The 18,246-nt window shown below is 46.8% G+C and overlaps 1 long non-coding RNA gene across 1 annotated transcript; it reads left to right on the plus strand.

Moving 5' to 3' along the window:
- Positions 1 to 606: 606 nt before the first annotated feature.
- On the plus strand, positions 607 to 10,679 carry LOC107108248. Its single transcript, XR_001482431.1, has 3 exons — positions 607 to 689; positions 6,109 to 6,217; positions 10,543 to 10,679. It is a non-coding gene; the product is annotated as an uncharacterized LOC107108248 (long non-coding RNA).
- Positions 10,680 to 18,246: the final 7,567 nt, after the last annotated feature.

Genomic DNA, 18,246 nt, shown 5'->3' on the forward strand with positions numbered 1-18,246 from the left:
TGGGACCAGCCTGCAGCTCAAAATGAGCTGAACAAAACCCAGGTGGTCTTATCTTTCCCAGTCATGTAGAAGAGATCACAAAGTAATGACATGTGCAGGAAACTCTCAGAGGATAACCATGTTGGTCTGCGGGAGAACAGTTTTACATTCAAGTCCCAGGAGCACCTTAGAGACGCTCAAGATTTTCAGAATGCAAGCTTTCGAGATTCAAAGCTCCGTTCTTGGATCTAATGAAGGGAGCTTTTACTTTTGAAAGCTTATATCCTGAAAATCTTGTCGGTCCCTAAGATACTCTAGCTTTTCTACATACAGAAAAGGGAAGTCTTCACTAGTATTATGAAATCACATTTCCTTCTTTTGTAATTTAAACAACTCTTAAATAAATGGTAAGTTTACGCAGAGCCAAGTGGGACAGAAGGACATACCGATGAAGCACCTGTAGCCGGTGTTGCTCACTGAAACATTTAGCCACCCACACAGCTCAGCAGCTTGACCCACACAAAGTAACCTCAAGATGATTGTGAAAGTTGAGCCTATGACTAACGCCACTCATAATCTCATTAGAGGTCACTTACCCAATCAGGGCCGGAAGGACCTGGGATCTGGGTACATAAACTACCCGAGATGCTCACAGGACTTGGACATTGTCAGGAGAAGGCATCCAGGAGAGGAGAAAACAGCACTGTCTTGTAAGTTGGAACTCTTTGGTTACTAAGAGGATGGTGCAGGTCAAAGGCGGATTTGGCTTTGGGGTGGAGGTTTAAGACAGATGTCAACTAATGAAAGAGGAAGAATAGATAGGCAGGAAAATAAAATGTTACTGAGAAAGAGAAATGGGCGCAGTAGGATATTCTTCCCAAAGCAAATTGACTATTGACTTTTGGGATGGTTTTGCCTTCCTCGCAAAGGACGGATTGGCTCACTTGCTTGAGTCGTGAGCTCTACTGGCATCTTTCTGTGATGCTTTTCTTATGCAGGCTGAGGCTCCTGTTATGTGTGATACTCCGTCATGTATTTTCTCCCTTCAATCGTGTGTGTGTTTTTCTCTATTCATATATATATACATATACATATACATATATACATATACATATACATATACATATATATATATATACATATATACACACACACACACATATTTATACACACACACACACACACACACACACACACACATATATATATATTAGGGCACAAAACAGGAGCACGAGTCGCATGAGCACTGAAGCTGTGGCCCTCTTAAGCTGCCAAAATGAATGCCTTTTTATGATTTACGATTTCGAGCAAGGGAAACCTTTACCTCTACACACACACACACACCAGGTTAGCCCAATCTTGTGAGATCTCGGCTGTTAAGAAGAGTTGGCCCTGGTTAGCACTTGGATGGAAGATCACCAAGGAAGTCCAGGGTTGTTACCCAGAGGAATGCAATGGCAAATCACTTTGGAAGTGTCTTGTCTTGAAAACCTTATGGAGTTGCCATAAATCAGCTGTGATTTGATTTTATAATCCACATGCAGTATGGGGTGAAAGATGGGTGAATGGGGAGAGGATGGGCTTCTCAACTCTTTAAAAAAACTGCTGAAATGCACTCCCCAACTAGCTTTTTCACCCTGCCTTATTGTCTTAGAGCAGCCTGAATAGCCCAGCTTAACTCAGGGCTTGCCAGAGCTTGGGCTGCTAAGCAGGATCGTGGTCAATACTTGGATGGGAGTCCACCAAGAACAGGGATGGGCATGAACCGAACCACAAAGCAAAATTCACCATGAATTTTGCCCTATTTGTGGTTTGCAAAGGCAAGTTTGTGGTGGGGCACCGGCATTGGCTTTGCATGAACTTTGACATTGTTTGTGGGGGTTTCTGACTGTTCATGAGTGGATACATTCCCAGACAGACTATCTCTGCTCAATCAAAACCTTTACAAAACTTCAAAGCAACAACCTGGAGGGCATGTAGAGGAGCATCCGGGAGAGGTTTGCAACTTTGATGTCTCTAGCTTGCACAAGATCTCTTCTATACACTCCTGAACTTTAGTCATCTTGACAGGCGCAAGTTCAGGAGGTTCAGGAGTGTACAGAACAGATCCCATGCAAGCAGGAGACACCAACCTTGGAGAGCAGGTAGAGGGGAGTCAGATGGAGATCCCCTGCGAATCTGGTGTCTTCAACACAGTGGGAGGGGGCTATTCTACCAGGCCATGAACTTCACAACCTGAACCGGTTCGTAAGGCAGCTAAAAACTCGTGATGATCTGTGGTTTGCGAATGGGGCACATCACAAACCATGAACCGAATCGAACCCCATTTTCCCAGCTCATGCCCATTCCTAACCAAGAATTAAAGGGCAAACCACCTCTGCTCGCTACTCACCTAGAACACCTTATGGATGGGGCTGTGACTCGATGGTACGTGTTTTCTTCTGTTGTCTGAGGCTGCAGTCCTAAGAGTTCTTCCCTTGGGCATCAGCCCCACTGAATAAAACGGGACTCAGCCGCCGAACAGAAGCGTTTGGGTGTGCTTCCTCCCTTACAGTGCAGTCCTAACCAGAGTCGCACCTTTCGAAGACAATGGACTTAAAAGGATGTTACTCCATTTAGGATTGTGCTGTAGAGGGGCTTATTTTCCCTAGAAGTTGGGAGGAGCAGGGGGAGATCACCAAGGGAGGGAGTTAGGCAGCCAGGGGGCGCTCCTGTGCTCTGTGCGATTGCAGTCCCTTCTAGCTGCCGCCGTCAGAATTCTGAGTGCTGTCATATGGCTGAGCCAAGCCCTTATTAAAACTGGCATCGCCCCTCCCCAGGCTAGCATTGGATTGAGCCTTTGAAGGGATGGTTTGCTTAGCTTCAGAATACTTGGCAGGATCACTAGGGAATGGATATCAGATACAGGCACTAATTAGTATCACGAAACCTCGTGATGCAAGGGATATGACTCCAATCAGGGAGGGGCAGAAACAGGCAAAAGAACCTTGTAGCATCTCAAAGAGTAACAAGTTTTTATTCCACCATAAGCTTTGAGGGACAAAGTCCCCCCCATCCGACATGTGTCTGACGAACTCTCACAGTAGAATGCAAATTCAGGAGGGGGAGCCATGTTGGTCAGGTTCTGTCCCACTGTATCTAAGGAAATGTGCCTGCACATGAAAGCTTGTGCCAGGAAAAACACTTTGTTGGTCTCAAAGGTGCCACTGGACTCATACTTTGTTCAGTAGAATACAAACTTACAGTTGGATCCAACCAGCTTTTTAAATTCTTCTCAACCAATTTCCTTCCTTCCTGTAAGAAGAGGAGGTTGGGGGGGGGGGCATGATGGCTCTCTTGAAGTCTTTGAAGGGCTGCCACTTAGAGGAGGGCAGGGAGCTGTTCCTGTTGGCAGCAAAGGACAGGACTCGCAATAATGGGGTTAAATTAAGGGCGGGAAGGTACCGGCTGGATATTAGGAAAAAACTTTCTTACAGTCAGAGTCATGCAACAATGAAATCAGCTGCCTAGGGAGGTGGTGAGCTCCCCCTCACTGGCAGTCTTTAAGCAACGGCTGGACAAACACTTGTCAGGGATGCTAGTCTAGGCTGATCCTGCATTGAGCAGGGGGTTCGAGCCCGTAGCTAGCATGGGGCCCATGGGGCCTGGCCCCCTAGTGTTTCTTCTGCCTCCCCTCCCTCTTGGGCTACCCTTAAAGTGCTCCAACTTACCACCTGCATGGTACTTTCATTTAATTAGCTGGCAGGCCCCCTGAGGCTCCCTCCCGAAAAATTCCCTAGCTACGGGGCTGAGGGGGTTGGACCCGATGGCCTGTAGGGTCCCTTCCAACTCTGTGATTCTATGATTCTATAACCTTTTTTTAACTATTCTCACCCAATTCCCCTCCTTTCTGTATGGCCCGTCCTTCATGGCTTTTGTACTTGTAGGTCCCATGATCCCAAGCATAGCCTCTTCGGATAGTCGAAGGGGAACACTCCGTCCTCCTCAGCCAAGCAAAAAAGCCGGGTTGGATTCGACCCTACATCTTTCGAGGTGCCACCAGACTCTGTGCTTATTTTTGCTGCAACACAGACGAACATCATTACTCCTCCGGAATTACGCACAGAGCTGATTCATACAGCTGGAAGCGCCCCCGCCCCCGCCAGTGCTGGGACTGTGGAAGGCTGCCAGCGGTCTTGTGATCCTAGACTATAGCAGCGACAAATTTCCCCTTGGAAGCTAGACATGGAGTTGCCTCAATCTGCATCATGACAGCAGCTTCAATAGCAGAGATTGCAAATCACAGACGAGCTGCCGTGTCCCAACCCTTCGTGGAAGTACTGGCTCAAATGTATGATGCCTCCACACAGTCCTCGCTGGGCTACTGTGGGGTTACCGTTGGCCTGTATATGCTCCCTGGAGGCCATTGCAACAGACGGCGATAGGTGCCAGATGCTGTGGATCAGCACTTGTAAGATACTGGGCTGGCTCCAGACGCTAGTGAAAAGGAGAGTGGGGGAGGTCTTGTTTGGCTATCAAAAAAGGCTATGATGAGTAGGGTTGCCAGGTCCCCTGGGGGGAAGGGGGTTTGCCCACTCAAAGGGCCGCTGGCCCAGATCCGGCCAACAGGGGGAACCCCGCCCCCAAAGTGTCTGGATCCAGCCGACGTGCCTGGCGTGATGACGTCACCCGGAGGTGACATCATCATGCTGGGCACGTCGCTGGGGGGGACGCTCTAGCATTTGGCTTGAAAACTCTATGGTATCAGAGTTTTCAAGCTGAATGCTAGAGTGTCCACTGGCAGCATGCTTAGCATGAGGATGTCACTTCTGGGTGATGTCATCGTGGCACACGCGTGGGGACCAACTCCCCCCACCAAAAATGATAAGGGACCTAGCAATTCTAATGATGAGAATAATTGGACCTGCATCTACAAAAGTCACGTGGGATTTGGGCTGTAGTTGTGGTGGTGATCCGGTGAAAAAGCTGGCTGATTTAAAATGTATTTATTCCCCTCCCCTTTCTCCCCAATGGGGACCCAAAGTAGCTTATAACATTTTCCCCTTCCCAGCATGGTGTAGTGTTGAAGAGCAGAGGAGTCTAATCTGCAGAACCAGGTTTGATTCCCCACTTCTCCTCCACGTGAAGCCTGCTGGGTGACCTTGGGCCACTCACAGTTCTCTCTCAGAACTCTCTCAGCCCCACCTGCTTCAGGTGCCTGTTGGGGGGACAGGAACGGAAAGGAGATTATAAACTGCTTCATGACTCTGAAAGGTTGAGAAAAGTGGGGTATAAAAACCAGCTCTTCTTTCTCTTCTGTTATTATCCTCACACAACAACCCCTTGAAGTAGGTTAAACTGAGAGCATGTGACAGGCCCAAGGTCACCCAGCAAGCTTCCATGACAGAGTGGAGATACAGAACCGGGTCTCTCCTATTTTTTTAATCCTAGGATGACACTCTAACCATCATACCACACTGGCTCTCCAAGGGTTCACGGAGGAGCAATTGAGTTATTCTTAAATTGTGTGGGTATAAAATAAAGCTTATGAAAATAAGGATGAATAAAAATGAATAAATAAGCATACCAGCTGATCACTAAAGAAATCAGAGAATTTTTTTTAAAAAAAAAAGGGGGGGGGGAAGAGGGGATAGAAAAATACCAGGTTCATCTAATATTTTATATTCAATGGCAAGATTTTTCCATAACACTTTACCAGTTAAAATTGCTTGACTCATACGTCATTTATTTCGTGTGTCATTTATCTCTGCCAGCCAGAAATGCTTCACTCATCATCTGCTCCCATCAAGAATGGTTGATTGCCCCAAAGTCCCCAACAAAGTCACAGGAGCCTCTGGCTAATCTTCCATTTCATGGTATAAGAGGTAGAGCATTTGGCTCGCTGATGCCAACAGGGGCAGAAGGGAATGCGGCTTAATCATACCTTACTCCCTCCTTGAAGAAGACATTAGTGTGTGAGGGAGGGCACACAGTGTGCTGTGTTTGTGTGTGGTGGTGGTGGGAATAATTGGAGAGCATTGAACTCGGAGCCCTTAGAACCTGGTGCAGGCCAAGAGATGGTGTCCAGACTCTGCAGGGCGATGTCCTAAATCCACTGCCACACATTTTAATCCCAGTTTCTATACACAGGTGAAAGCGAGCCCACAACAGACTGTCAAGATGTGCAGTATGGATTGCGTGTTCAATGCGTTACGGTCTGTATTGCACATGGTTAAGCGCATCTTTGACAAGACAAAGGGTAAGTGGACTGAACTGTCGGAAGAGGCCTTAGCATATGTATAGCTCGATATTCCAGTATCAGTAGTTCAGAGGTTAAGATGCTGAGCTGCAGACCAGAATGTCTGTAGATTGGTGGTTCGAGACCCTAGTGCCGTGTGATGGAGTGAGCTCCCGTCTCTGGCCCCAGCTCCTGCCAACCTAGCAGTTTGAAAGCAAGAAACTGCAAGTAAAGGTACTGCTTCGGTGGGAAGGTAACAGCATGCCGTGCCCCTCGACGTTTAGTCATGCCGGCCACATGACCATGGAAAAAGTCTTTGGACAGCGCTGGCTCTTCGACTTGGAAACGGAGATGAGCACCACCCACTAGAATCGGATTTGACTGGCTTTCAAGCAAGGGGAACCTATACTTTTTTAGTAACCAGCTAGGAATGCCCATTGACATTCCTGTCAAAAGAGACTCCTGGCTCTTTCAGTAGTCCTAGACAAGCATTGCAGTACATAACCAGATGTGCCTCTGTACTTACAGTGTCTGCCTATTGACTCAGTGCTCAGTTTCAGGAAAGTAGGCTCAAACTTGCCAGGAAGCAACACCCTGGAAATCCTTTCCTATGACATCTGAAGTATGGGAACCCTTTATACCAGGTCGAGGTTGAAAGGAATATTCTCAGCTTCATGGCTGATCAATCAGGGATGATTCAATCCCAATACATAACAGTATGTGACGTGTGAAGGACATTCCTCTGAGAGCCAGAGAAGTGTAGTAGTTATGGATCAGGTTGGTGGAGACCCATATTCGAATCGGGTGGCTCTGGGGTAGTCATTCTCTCAGCCTAACCAACTTCACAGGGTGGTTGTGAGGATACAATGGAGGGGGTGTGTGTCCATGTATGGCACTCTGAGTCCTTGGAGAAAGGACAGGAGAAAGAAAAACTTGAACCTGAGCCCCACCTAATATAACACTGTGGGCTAAAAGTGACTTAAAAATGCTGCGAGGCCCAGATCCTGACCAGGCACATAGCATGGCAAGCGGAGATATTCTTATCTTTCCTCAAGCCTTTTCCAGTGCCTAAACTGCTACACACACACACCACACACCCCTGTTCTGGTACTTGAAAAGGTGCAGGGCAGGGGGTAGGGCTGCCAGCCTCCAGGTGGGGCCTGGGGATCTCCCACTATTACAACTGATCTCCAGCTGAGAGAGATCAGCTCCCCTGGAGAAAATGGCTGCTTTGAAGGATGGACTCTATGGCATTGCGCCATGCCCCTCCCGTCCCCAAACCCCACCCTCTCCTGGATCCACCCCCAAAGTCTCCAGGTATTTTCCAACCCAGACCTGGCTGGCAACCCTAGTGGGGGGGGGGGACGGACAGGGGCGCCTCCGTCTACTGTGCTGTGGGCCTGATCACGATTGAGCCGTCGCAGCCTTTTAAAATTGCTTTAAAACAGCAGCTCCGGATGCCGCTACGTCTAGTTCGGCCCTCTGTCTACTTCATGCCAGTTGAGTGTGGAAACAAACAGAAAGTCTGCTTGATATCTTCTCACTCCACGCCACCACCTTTTTTTGCCTCAGCGTCCCCACAAACATATCAATTGGCAGCATATAACCTTAGCTGGCCTCGTGTTACGAACACGCTAACTCTGAAGCGAGATGAGTTCAAATCAATGGGTTTCAGTTGAAAACCTTAGCCTCCAAAGAAGCATGACTCTAGGACTGAAGACACATGGGAAATGTTACGGGAGAATTGTTGTGGTGTTTTAAGTGTGTGTCAGGAAGTCTTCCCAGCTGTGATATAGAAATACTGGCTTACCTGGCAGCAGTGATCCCCAACATGGTGCTTCTTCCGCAAAGCAGAAAGCCAGTCCTAGCTTTCTTCTACCTCACTAGAGCAGCAGGTGCTTCAGAAGAGCCCAGGAGACGTCACTTTTATGTTTGCAGGTAGCACCCATTCAGAAACAACTATCATACACACAAAGCTGCCTTATACCGAATCAGACCTTTGGGCTGGGATCGGACGGGCTGTTTGGTCCGATGTCGTCCCTTCTTCCTACCGGATTTAATGTGCACATTCGGACAGCGACATCTGTCTTCCGTTCCGTTCTCCATTTATCGGCCCCCTGTTCTCACCCCAGGCTTCCTTGACACCGGAGAAAGTCCAGTATTTACAGCTTAGATTGTCCCACCGCGCAAATCCGGCTGTCTAATCACCCCGTTGAGTGCTCAAGACATTTGGAGGCCTGTGGCTTCCACTCCCTGGCCGCCATTCCCCCCCTCAGTTAGCGATATGCGCATAACTGCATATTTGCCCATGGTGAATAAGTGGTTCTGTGCATGAGCAAAGTAGAGGGTTTTTTTTAAAAAAAGAAGAAGAAGAAGAAGAAGAAGAAGAGTGGCATGTCTGGTCACTTCCTCCTTGGAACAAATAGCTCTGGAGAGATTAGAGGCATGGTGAGATCATGCCAAGCCTGCCATCTGATCGCAGCATTGGTCCATCAAGCTCAGTGCTGTCTACTCAGTCAGAAACTTTTCAGGATCTTGGGATCTTCATCATAGAAGGATGCCTGGCTTAGAACTTCCCATCCTTTTTATTGGTCCTAGACCCCACGAAGCTTGTTTTGTGGTTGTTTGCACCTTCTATGGCACCAATTTTGTGGTGACACCCTTTCAGTGTTCTCAATATTCCCAGTGTTCTCAACATTCCCAGAGTAACTACTGGCTCAACAAAGTTGGGACACATGTCCTACAGGTAGGGTTGCCAGCCTCTGGGGCCCTGGAGATAAGGTTGCCAACTCCAGGGTCAGAAATACCTGGAGATTTGAGGTTGGAGCCTGGGAGAGTAGCGTTTAGGGAAAGGAAGGACCTTGATATGGTATAATGCCATGTAGGCCACCTTCCAACGCAGCCACTTTCTCCAGATGAAGTAGAATAAATATTGTAAATAAATAAAGAATTTAGTCTGGAAATTGGTTGTAATTCCAATCTTCAGTCCCTACTTGGGGGTTGGCAACAGATCAATTCCTCTGGAGAAACTGGCTGCTTTGAAGGGTGAACTCTATGGCATTATACCCTGTTCCCCTCCCCAAATCCTGTCCACCCCCATATCTCCAGGAATTCCCCGACCCAGAGCTTACAACCATACTTACAGATTAAAGATTTCCAAGACTGGGTAGAACAAATTGATTTCCCAGACATAACTTATCATTGTGAAGTATAATTGTCACATAGGGCAGAGGTTTAACCTAGGGTCGCCAACCTCCGGGGGGTGGCTGGAGATCTCCCATTACTACCATTGATCTCCAGGCAAATGAGATCCGTTCACCTGGAGAAAACAGCTGCTTGGAAGGTGGACTCTATGGCATTATGCCCCACTGAAATCCCTCCCCTGCCCAGTCCCCAGGCTCCACCCCTAAAATCTCCAGGTATTTCCCAACCCAGTCCTGGCAATCCTACTTTAATCATAGATCAATTAAGTCTGTCTATGTTAAGATTCTGTGATAGTGAGTATGAATGTAATGTGGTAGGCATGGAGTATTAGAAGGACAGGAAGTTGAAGGTCGATCTATGAAGGTGCGGAAGAAAAGGTACTGAGGCCTTGACAGTAGGCCTGCAAGGTTCACTTGCCTGCCCCGACACTATTCTTCTAGAGAGGCTAGTCTGTAGTGTTGCCAGGCAGGGTAGCAGTGGGCGGGAGATGTGGGGGAGGGGGTCTTTGTTGCCGTGTGATGAGATCACTTCTGGTGCAACCAAAAGGATGAGTGCTAGAGTGTCATGTGATGTCAATGCTTCTGGGTCATGCTGGAAGTGACATTATTGTGCAGCAACAAAGATGGCTGCTTCCCCCCCCCTTTTGCTGTCCTGCTTCTGCCCACTGACCACATGAGGATGGCAGACATCAGCAACAATGACCAGGAGTTTGCCCACCATTAGCAGGCACTTGGTAAGCCTACTAGTAAGCCCTTCCTCAAGCACATGGCAGCCATGTTTTCCTCAGAGAAACCAGGAGTCCTTCACAGCTCCTACCCAAGAAAGGATTTTCTTTTCTGGCCAGTCTGATGTAGTGCGACCGGGTTTGATTCCCCACTCCTCCACATGCTGGTGGTGGTGTGACCTTGAGTCAGTCATAAGTTCTTTCAGAGCTGTTCTCTCAAGGGCAGTTCTCGAGAGAGCTCTCTCAGCCCCACCTACCTCCCAGGGTGTCTGTTGTGGGGAGAGGAAGGGATTGTAAGCCGCTCTGAGACTCCTTTGGGTAGTGAAGGGTGGGGTATAAATCCAATCTCCTCCTCCTCCTCCTCTTCTTCCTATTTACATTTCCTCATAGTCCTAAAAAATATTTTTTTCTCTTTCAGATCTGTACGATCACCCCTTTGAGCCACCCAAGCGAGAATGACACCCGCTCCTTTTCTTTGTTCGATGGACTCCATTGCATCTTCTCTTCCTACATTGACAATGCGCACGCATGTCCCCTTCTTATCAAGAGATGTTTTTTGTTATGTTAACAGAAAATTCCAAAACAGAATAAAGCTTATAATGATCTAAATTTTCTTGTTTGGCTTCTGTCATAAATGAATCAGACTGGTGCCTTTTAGAAAAAGAGGAAAAGTAAATTGGTCTGGAAAGATGGGTGTAAATGTCCCAAGAAATAATTTAATATATGGTTACCAGGTTGTTTTTATTGGCTGTCCCTGTTCCTTTAACAGCAGACTGACCCATAGAAATGTGACAGATGAAACTGTTCTTGGCATGAAGATAAATAGTAAAATACACATTATGTGCAAATTTGTGTAATGGGGCTGATAGCTCTTTTTATATAAAAGGATGGTTCAGAATTACAGAGAGACAGACAGGTTCTGCAATCACGTGTACTGAGGCAGTTTACATATATGGCAGCCAATTAAAAATCACATTACGGTAAATACAAACAAAAATTTACAATACAGGATGTGATTGGGTGTGAGGGAATGGCAGACAGGAGGGGAAAAGTTGCCTCTCCATTCCAGGTCAGCCCCAAATGGTCCCCCCCCCCTTCATATGCATCAAAAGGAAGGGGTGAGTTCAAAAAATCAACAGCAAGCAAAGAGAAGGAGTTCCTCAATCTTTTTTTTTCTTAAAAAAAACAGTGGGGCACTAGTGCATCAAGAGTCGAAGCTGAAGAAGAAAAGAGGAAAGCTGTGAGAAAGAAGAATCTCTCTAGTTCAAATCAAGCAAAGATGGAATACAGGGTGCAGATGTGGAAATAGAAGAAGGAATGGCATAGAAAATAACAACCAAAAAATGTAAAACTCACAGGGTGTCTCACTTGTGTGTTTCTGTTACTTTTTTGGAGGGAATGTCTGTTTGGCACATATTTTGCTCCCTCTAGGGGTCAATTTGATATTACATTGTGTTATGTCTCCAAGTTTTATGCCAGGCATAAAGTGATGTAATATTAAAGTAAAACTCATACGGAACAGGAAAAAAAACCCTGAAGCAACAGAAATACACAAGCAAGGAAAATGAGAATGTGGAAAAGCCCAGTGTTAAAAAAAAATTCAACATGTGACATAAGTGTAGCACAATAGACTTTGTTGAACTGGACAGAATTAGAGCATGGGAAACAGTGCAGATTCCCCACAAGAGAGGATGTCCCAGATATGAAGGGAATCAGAACATCCTGGCCTTCATTATCTTGAGAAACCCCACATCCCCATGCTATTTGCAATGGAAGCTAAGGTCGAGTGGCAGGCAAAACTCACCATAAAATGAAGTCAGGAGTCCCAAAATTGGCCACCAGCTTCAGAATGACTTGCAGAACCCAAAATCAAAGGGAACTGAAACATCCTGGCACAGTCTAGGTTCCAAACATCTCTCTGGCATTTGTAATGAATGCAAAGATTTATTCTTGAGAAGCTAGAAAGGGCAGGTAACTCGGACGGGTGTGTGTGGAAAATATCTCCTGGGGGGGGGGGGGGGAGAAGGGGGAAAACTTCCCTATCTATCAGAGCCTGGGTAATGTAGTGACTGCCTAGGATCTAAGTGGAGGAGTGGGGAATCAAACCTGGTTCTCCCAGATTAGAGTCCGCACACTTAACCACTACACCAAACATCTAAGAGACCCCAAGATGAATCCCCAATCTGCCACAGAACCTTGCTGGGTGACCTTGGGCCAGTCATACCCTCTCAGCCTAATGCACCTCACAGGGATGTTGCTGTGAGTATAAAAGAGAGGACAGGAGTCACTTTGGGTCAGGCCCGTAGCTACAGTGGGGGCATCTCGGGGCTAGGCCCCCCTGACTTACTGGCAATGCCCCATTACTTCCCATCCAGCCTAGGGCCCCTGAGCAGTGGCAGATGCGGGGAAGGAGCCAGGTATTCCTTTAATTTGATTAGCCAGTGCCCCCTAAGAAATTTAAATGCCCCCCACTTTAAAAAAATCCTGGCTACGAGCCTGCTTTGGGTCTGTGTTGGGGAGAACGGGAGCACAGACAGGGAATGTGGAAACTATTCCCTCCTTTACAAAATAAATGGTATTTAAGAAACTCCCTCATCTATCAGAGCTACAGCAGTTTAACAGAGTATCTGACTAGGATACAGAAGGTCCATGTTCAAATCCCCACTTCGCCACTGACATTTGCTGGCTGACCTTGGCCCAGGCACACATTCTCAACCTAACCTAGCTCACAGGATCGTTGTGAGGAGAAAATGGAGGAGAAAAGAATGTAAGCTACTTTGGGTCCCTGTTGGGGAGAAAGACAGGGTTTGACCCTTGTTATAAATCTGATTTTCTCTAAAGTTTGCCAAGAAAGGAAGATATCTGAGGTTTATGCTTCCTCTGGAATTGCGGCAACTCTTTGTCGGGAGGCAGAGCTAAGTCCGTCAACCTGTGGGCTGGGAAATTCCTCGAGATTTGTGAGTAGAGCCTAGGAAGGGCAGTGTTTGGGGAGAGGAGGGACTTCAGCGAGGTATAATGCTGTGTAGTCCACCCTCCAAAGGATCTGTTTTCTCCAATAAACATTGTTTGGAATCTAAATTGGACTCAGTTGCTTGATGTACAACACCCATGCTGCCTGATCTTAGGTATCTTCATACAAGGGGGCAACAAGGCCCTCTTTCTACCTACACCCTGCCTGAGGTGGCCGGGACTTTCTCTGAGTAAAAGGCTGCTGCTGAAAGCCTAAACCCTTAAAAAAGTAGCCAGTTGGGGGTAAACATTAATTGGATCAGAACCATGGCACTAAGCAAGGAGAGATTAACTTTTCCCCATGTGCCAACTGCCTGGAATAAAGAAAAAAGTCCAGTCCCTTTAATAGAGCGTTAATATATGCAAATGAAGCTTTGCTGTGGCAGGACAGTAGATAACATCACCTTGCATATACCATCACCGCAAGCTTCTATTAAATAGAAAGGACATTTTTTAATGCAGGCTGTTGGCAACTCTAATTGCAAGTGGTCTTGGTAGAGGAAAAAGACTAGCCAAACCAGGGAGCCTGTCTTCTTCCTTCACCCCAGATGAATTACAGGTACTCAGGGTCATGAATTCAGTTCCGTTTCCCCCACCAGCTGCTTTATTAAGGTCACAAAATACAGGGGGAAATCCAATGTCCCTGGAAGAGTGCTACGCTCAGGAAATAAGAACCTCCTGGCAGTCCTCGGCCCGAGAGAAGTCCGGTGCCCTGCGGGAGTTGTTATCTTTTCGCAGGGCATGCAAGGCAGAGATGTTCTGCTGCGCCTTCGGGTGAGGACAGCGACGGGACTCTTACATAAGTTCCCAATTCAGTTTTCCCTCTAAGCTGAGTTAGTGTGAGCTAGCTCATAGTTTTTTAGCCTCCAGCTCACGCATTTTTGCCTTAGCTCAGGAAGGAGGACTCCAGAGCAAACTAATTTATGCAGCAGCCAAATTGTTTGCTCACAGCTTTAATGCCAGTAGCTCACAAAGTAGAATTTTTGCTCACAAGACTCCACAGCTTAGAGGGAACATTGGTCTGCAATATGTCCCATGTAGGTTAGCATTCTACCACTACTTCACAGGAAAACTCCTGGACTGCCAGGGTTGTGTGACACTGAATTCATGCTGCCCTCCTGAGAGCTTGCCCTTGAATCAGCACAAAGACAGAAAGGATGTGGCAAGCATCACTAAAAGGTCAATTTTTCACCTCCGTGTCAGGAAAACGTTCATTATTTTACCGACTCCTGGCTTTGTCTGAGATTGGCTTTCTCTTTGCGCTCTCGGTTTTCTCCGTTAAGAGGTTATTTTGTTCCCTTTTATTAATCCATCATCACGTTTACCTCATCCGCTCTTCTCTGGCTACCTCCTACAACTAAATATTGGTTATTTTTATAGCAGTTAGCCATAACAAACCATAACAAACAGCATTTCAACACCACTATGATATATTGCCTGGGCTGCTAGCTTTACTTAAATATCTGGAAAGCCCAAATTATACTGCAGTCTCCGTCATCGCCCTTCTCCTCTAATATCCCTGCTTGTTGCCTCTATCAATCTATCAGAATTGCATCACTGACATCAGGCGGATGTAGCCTGATTTCCCCCCCCCATTCCATTGCTATGGCAACGGTAGGGTCCAAGCTACAGGAATTTACGGTAGGGCAACCAGGAGAGACGGTTGCTATAGCAACAACTGGCGTGGCAGAGAGCTAGGCCTAGGCCTCATTAGTTGGGGAGGGGGCTAAAGTTGTTGGCACAATTTCCCCCCCTGCTGACAGGGATCCTGTGCCTCATGACAATCAGAAATTCAACAGGTGAAGCTGCCATTGTGGCTGGAAGTCTGTACTGGAATGAGGAGCACCTGTTAGAGCTCTATCTGTCCAATATTGTTAAAAGCATAGGCTACCTGGCAGAATAAACAGGACTACTAGGGTTTCTAAGAGGACTTTCCTAGATTTAGAGATGAGGTCAGGGTCACTTTTTCCAGGGAAACAAGGTCACAGCCAGTGTTCCCTCTAAGCTGAGTTAGTGTGAGCTAGCTCACAGTTTTTTAGCCCCCGGCTCACACATTTTTGTCTTAGCTCAGGAAGGATGGCTCCAGAGCAAACTAATTTATGTAGTAGCCAAATCGCTCGCTCAAAACTTTAATCCCGGTAGCTCACAAAGTAGAATTTTTGCTCAGAAGACTCCACAGCTTAGAGGGAACATTGGTCACAGCTAGGAAATGTCTTTAATTGCACCGTACACAGATGTGCCTTCATGAAGGCAAAAGACATATGAAGTATTACTGCACACACTGGGTATGGTTCAATCCGACAGTGAACAGAGGGGGGGAAACCAACACTGTGTGTAGTTTTTTGGAGGAGGAGGTTTGAAATCTTAGAAAAATTATTCTGTGAACTTAGGCAGATCATGAGAGAGAGGGCAGGAAGGGTTGCCTCAGTGCTTAGTTCTTGTGGCCCTTTCTTACACGCCCAGGAAAATGCTGATTGCCACTTTGGGGTCAGGAAGCAATTTTTCTCCAGGCCAGTTTGGCCAGGGATCCTGGAGGGTTTTTTGCCATCTTCTGGGCGTGGAACAGCAGTCACTATGGGTGTTGAGGGGGAGGTCTTTGTGAATTTCCTGCATTGTGCAGGGGGTTGGACTAGATGACCCTGGAGGTACCTTCCAACTGATTCTATATGCCTCATCTGATAATGTGATCAAGACTCATTTGGGATAAGTGTGAACACAGGATGTGTTTGTGTTTCCTGGGTAATAAGTTGTGAGTGGATTTTGATGGGAAGGGATCATGGTTCGGTGAGACAGCCTCTGGGCATGCTCATGGATCCAACCTTGCTGTTTGAAAAGCAGGCCGGTGTAGTGGCCAAGAGGGCCTTCAGTCAGCTGCATTTAGCTTGCCAACTTTCTCCTTTCTTGCGGTCAACTTACTTGGCAATGGTAATCCATTCCTTTGTGAGCTTGCTGTTGGACTTGTGCAAGGCACTCTACATTGGGCTGCCCTTGTAGACAACCTGGAAACTGCAACTGGTTCAGAATGCACCAGCCCAACTACTGTCAGGGCCCAGCTGACAAGGAAACATTTTGCCTGTTTTAAAACAGCTACAATGGCTGCAATTTGTTTTCAAGTTCAATTCAAGAAGCCCTTCACATCCTAAGACCCCCGATATCCAAAGGACCATCTCTTCTGGCTGCCGCTTGCTAGTTGTTTCCCACTTAAGGGAGCCTGTTTGGCACTGAGAGCCAGTTTGGTGTAGTGGTTAGGAGCGCGGACTCTAATCTGGAGAACTGGGTTTGAGTCCCCACTCCTCCACATGCAGCTGCTGGTGTGACCTTGGGTCAGTCATAAGTTCTCTCAGAGCTGTTCTCTCAAGGGCACTTCTTAAAAGAGCTCTCTCAGCCCCACCTACCTCACAGGTGGTCTGTTGTGGGAAGGAGAAGAGAAGGGGATTGTAAGCCGCTCTGAGACTCCTTTGGGTAGTGAAGGGTGGGGTATAAATCCAATCTCTTCTTCTTCATTTATTGGAGCAGGGGACCCCAGACTTTGAGCCTGTGGGCACCTTTAGAATTTTGAGAGGGGGAGTTGACTTCCACCCCAAAATGGCTTCTGCATGAGGCAGAGCCGAACAAAATATAGCTTCCACAGGAGGTGGAGCAAAGGCCAAAATGGCTGCTCCAGGTGGCAGAGCCAAGCACAATACCATCCTCCTCACTTTGTAAAAGAGTATCAGAAAGGATATTTTTAAAAAGGAAGCCCCAAGTAAGAGGGAGGGAGAAAGAGAAGGGGATGTTTACCTGTCCTCCTGATCCACCAGTGGCCGCAGCTGTCACTGAAGCTCTGGAAAACCCCTTCCATTTGAATGAGGGCAGGCAATTACAAGCCCCGTCTTACAACCACCCCGTCCCATGTTTTGAAAAGCTCCACAGAAGTATTGGCAACTGCCACTGAGTCCATGAGCAACACATTGGGGAACCCAGTATTAGAGACTGTGCCTTTTCCGCAATGGCGCCCATCTCATGGAACAGACTATATGATGACATGAGAGGGACACCATCTTTAGACATTTTAGGAGGTGCTGTAGGGCTGATTCATTTGGGAGGCTTTAATGGGTTTTCTCTTGCAGGCACTTTCTTGGGAAGGCAGGTAAATAATGTTTTATTCTACTTTATATATTTTAAATTTAAAATTGTACTCTGCCTTGGTCAGAAGGGAAAGGTGGGGGGTTTCAATAAATTAAGAAAATTGCATGCAAAAGGTCCCCAGTCCAATCCCCAGCACCTCCATAGAAATGGATTAGAAAGACCTTTACCTGAGACACTGGAGAGCCACGGCTAGTCCAGTACAGTCAATACTGACCTTGGCAGCTTCATGTGATCATCCTAGAATCAGAAGCAATCATTTTCCAGTATGTCAATAACAGCATATCCGGAACAGCTTATTATTGTACAGACCTCTGTTGTCCCAGAATTCAGATGCAGCCACCTCTGGGGAGCAGTAGCTATATGGAGCAGAAACACAGGCAGTGTAATGCTTTCCTGGAAGTAAGCTTGCACTGAGTAGACATGAGTAGGATTTTAAGTTGACCCGCTTAGGATTGCTCTCACCTTTGCTGAAGCATAAATAAATAAATGGTAAGAATACAAGTGATTTGTTGGATCAAAGCTGCATTTACTACACCCATAGGCAAGGGGGAGTATGTTCGATGCCTGTCCACACTCCAGAAGTTAGGGGAGAAAGAAAGAAAGAAAGAAAGAAAGAAAGAAAGAAAGAAAGAAAGAAAGAAAGAAAGAAAGAAAGAAAGAAAGAAAGAAAGAAAATATCATCATCAGGGAAGAACCCTGACTTTCAGAAACAAAACATGACCGCTTTTCAAAAATTCGGACTGAAGAACCTGCAAAGCATTTGTTCAATCTTTTTAAAACCAAGATTCGTGCGTATAAAAACTGTACCAGGGTGCAAAACATCTCCCTCCCCTCCGCCATGCCAGATCCATGTATTTAGTCACATCCATTATTTCGAGCTACCCAAGCCCCAATCTCCCTTTCCAATTAACTTGTCAATTTCTCCCGTTATCTACCAGTCAATCCGTCCATCTCTCTCCTCCCTGTCAAGCACTCAAGGTCCGGC

This window comes from Gekko japonicus, unplaced genomic scaffold (genome assembly GCF_001447785.1).
Source record: "Gekko japonicus isolate JY-2015 unplaced genomic scaffold, Gekko_japonicus_V1.1 scaffold1973, whole genome shotgun sequence".
Taxonomy (NCBI): Eukaryota; Metazoa; Chordata; class Lepidosauria; order Squamata; family Gekkonidae; genus Gekko; species Gekko japonicus.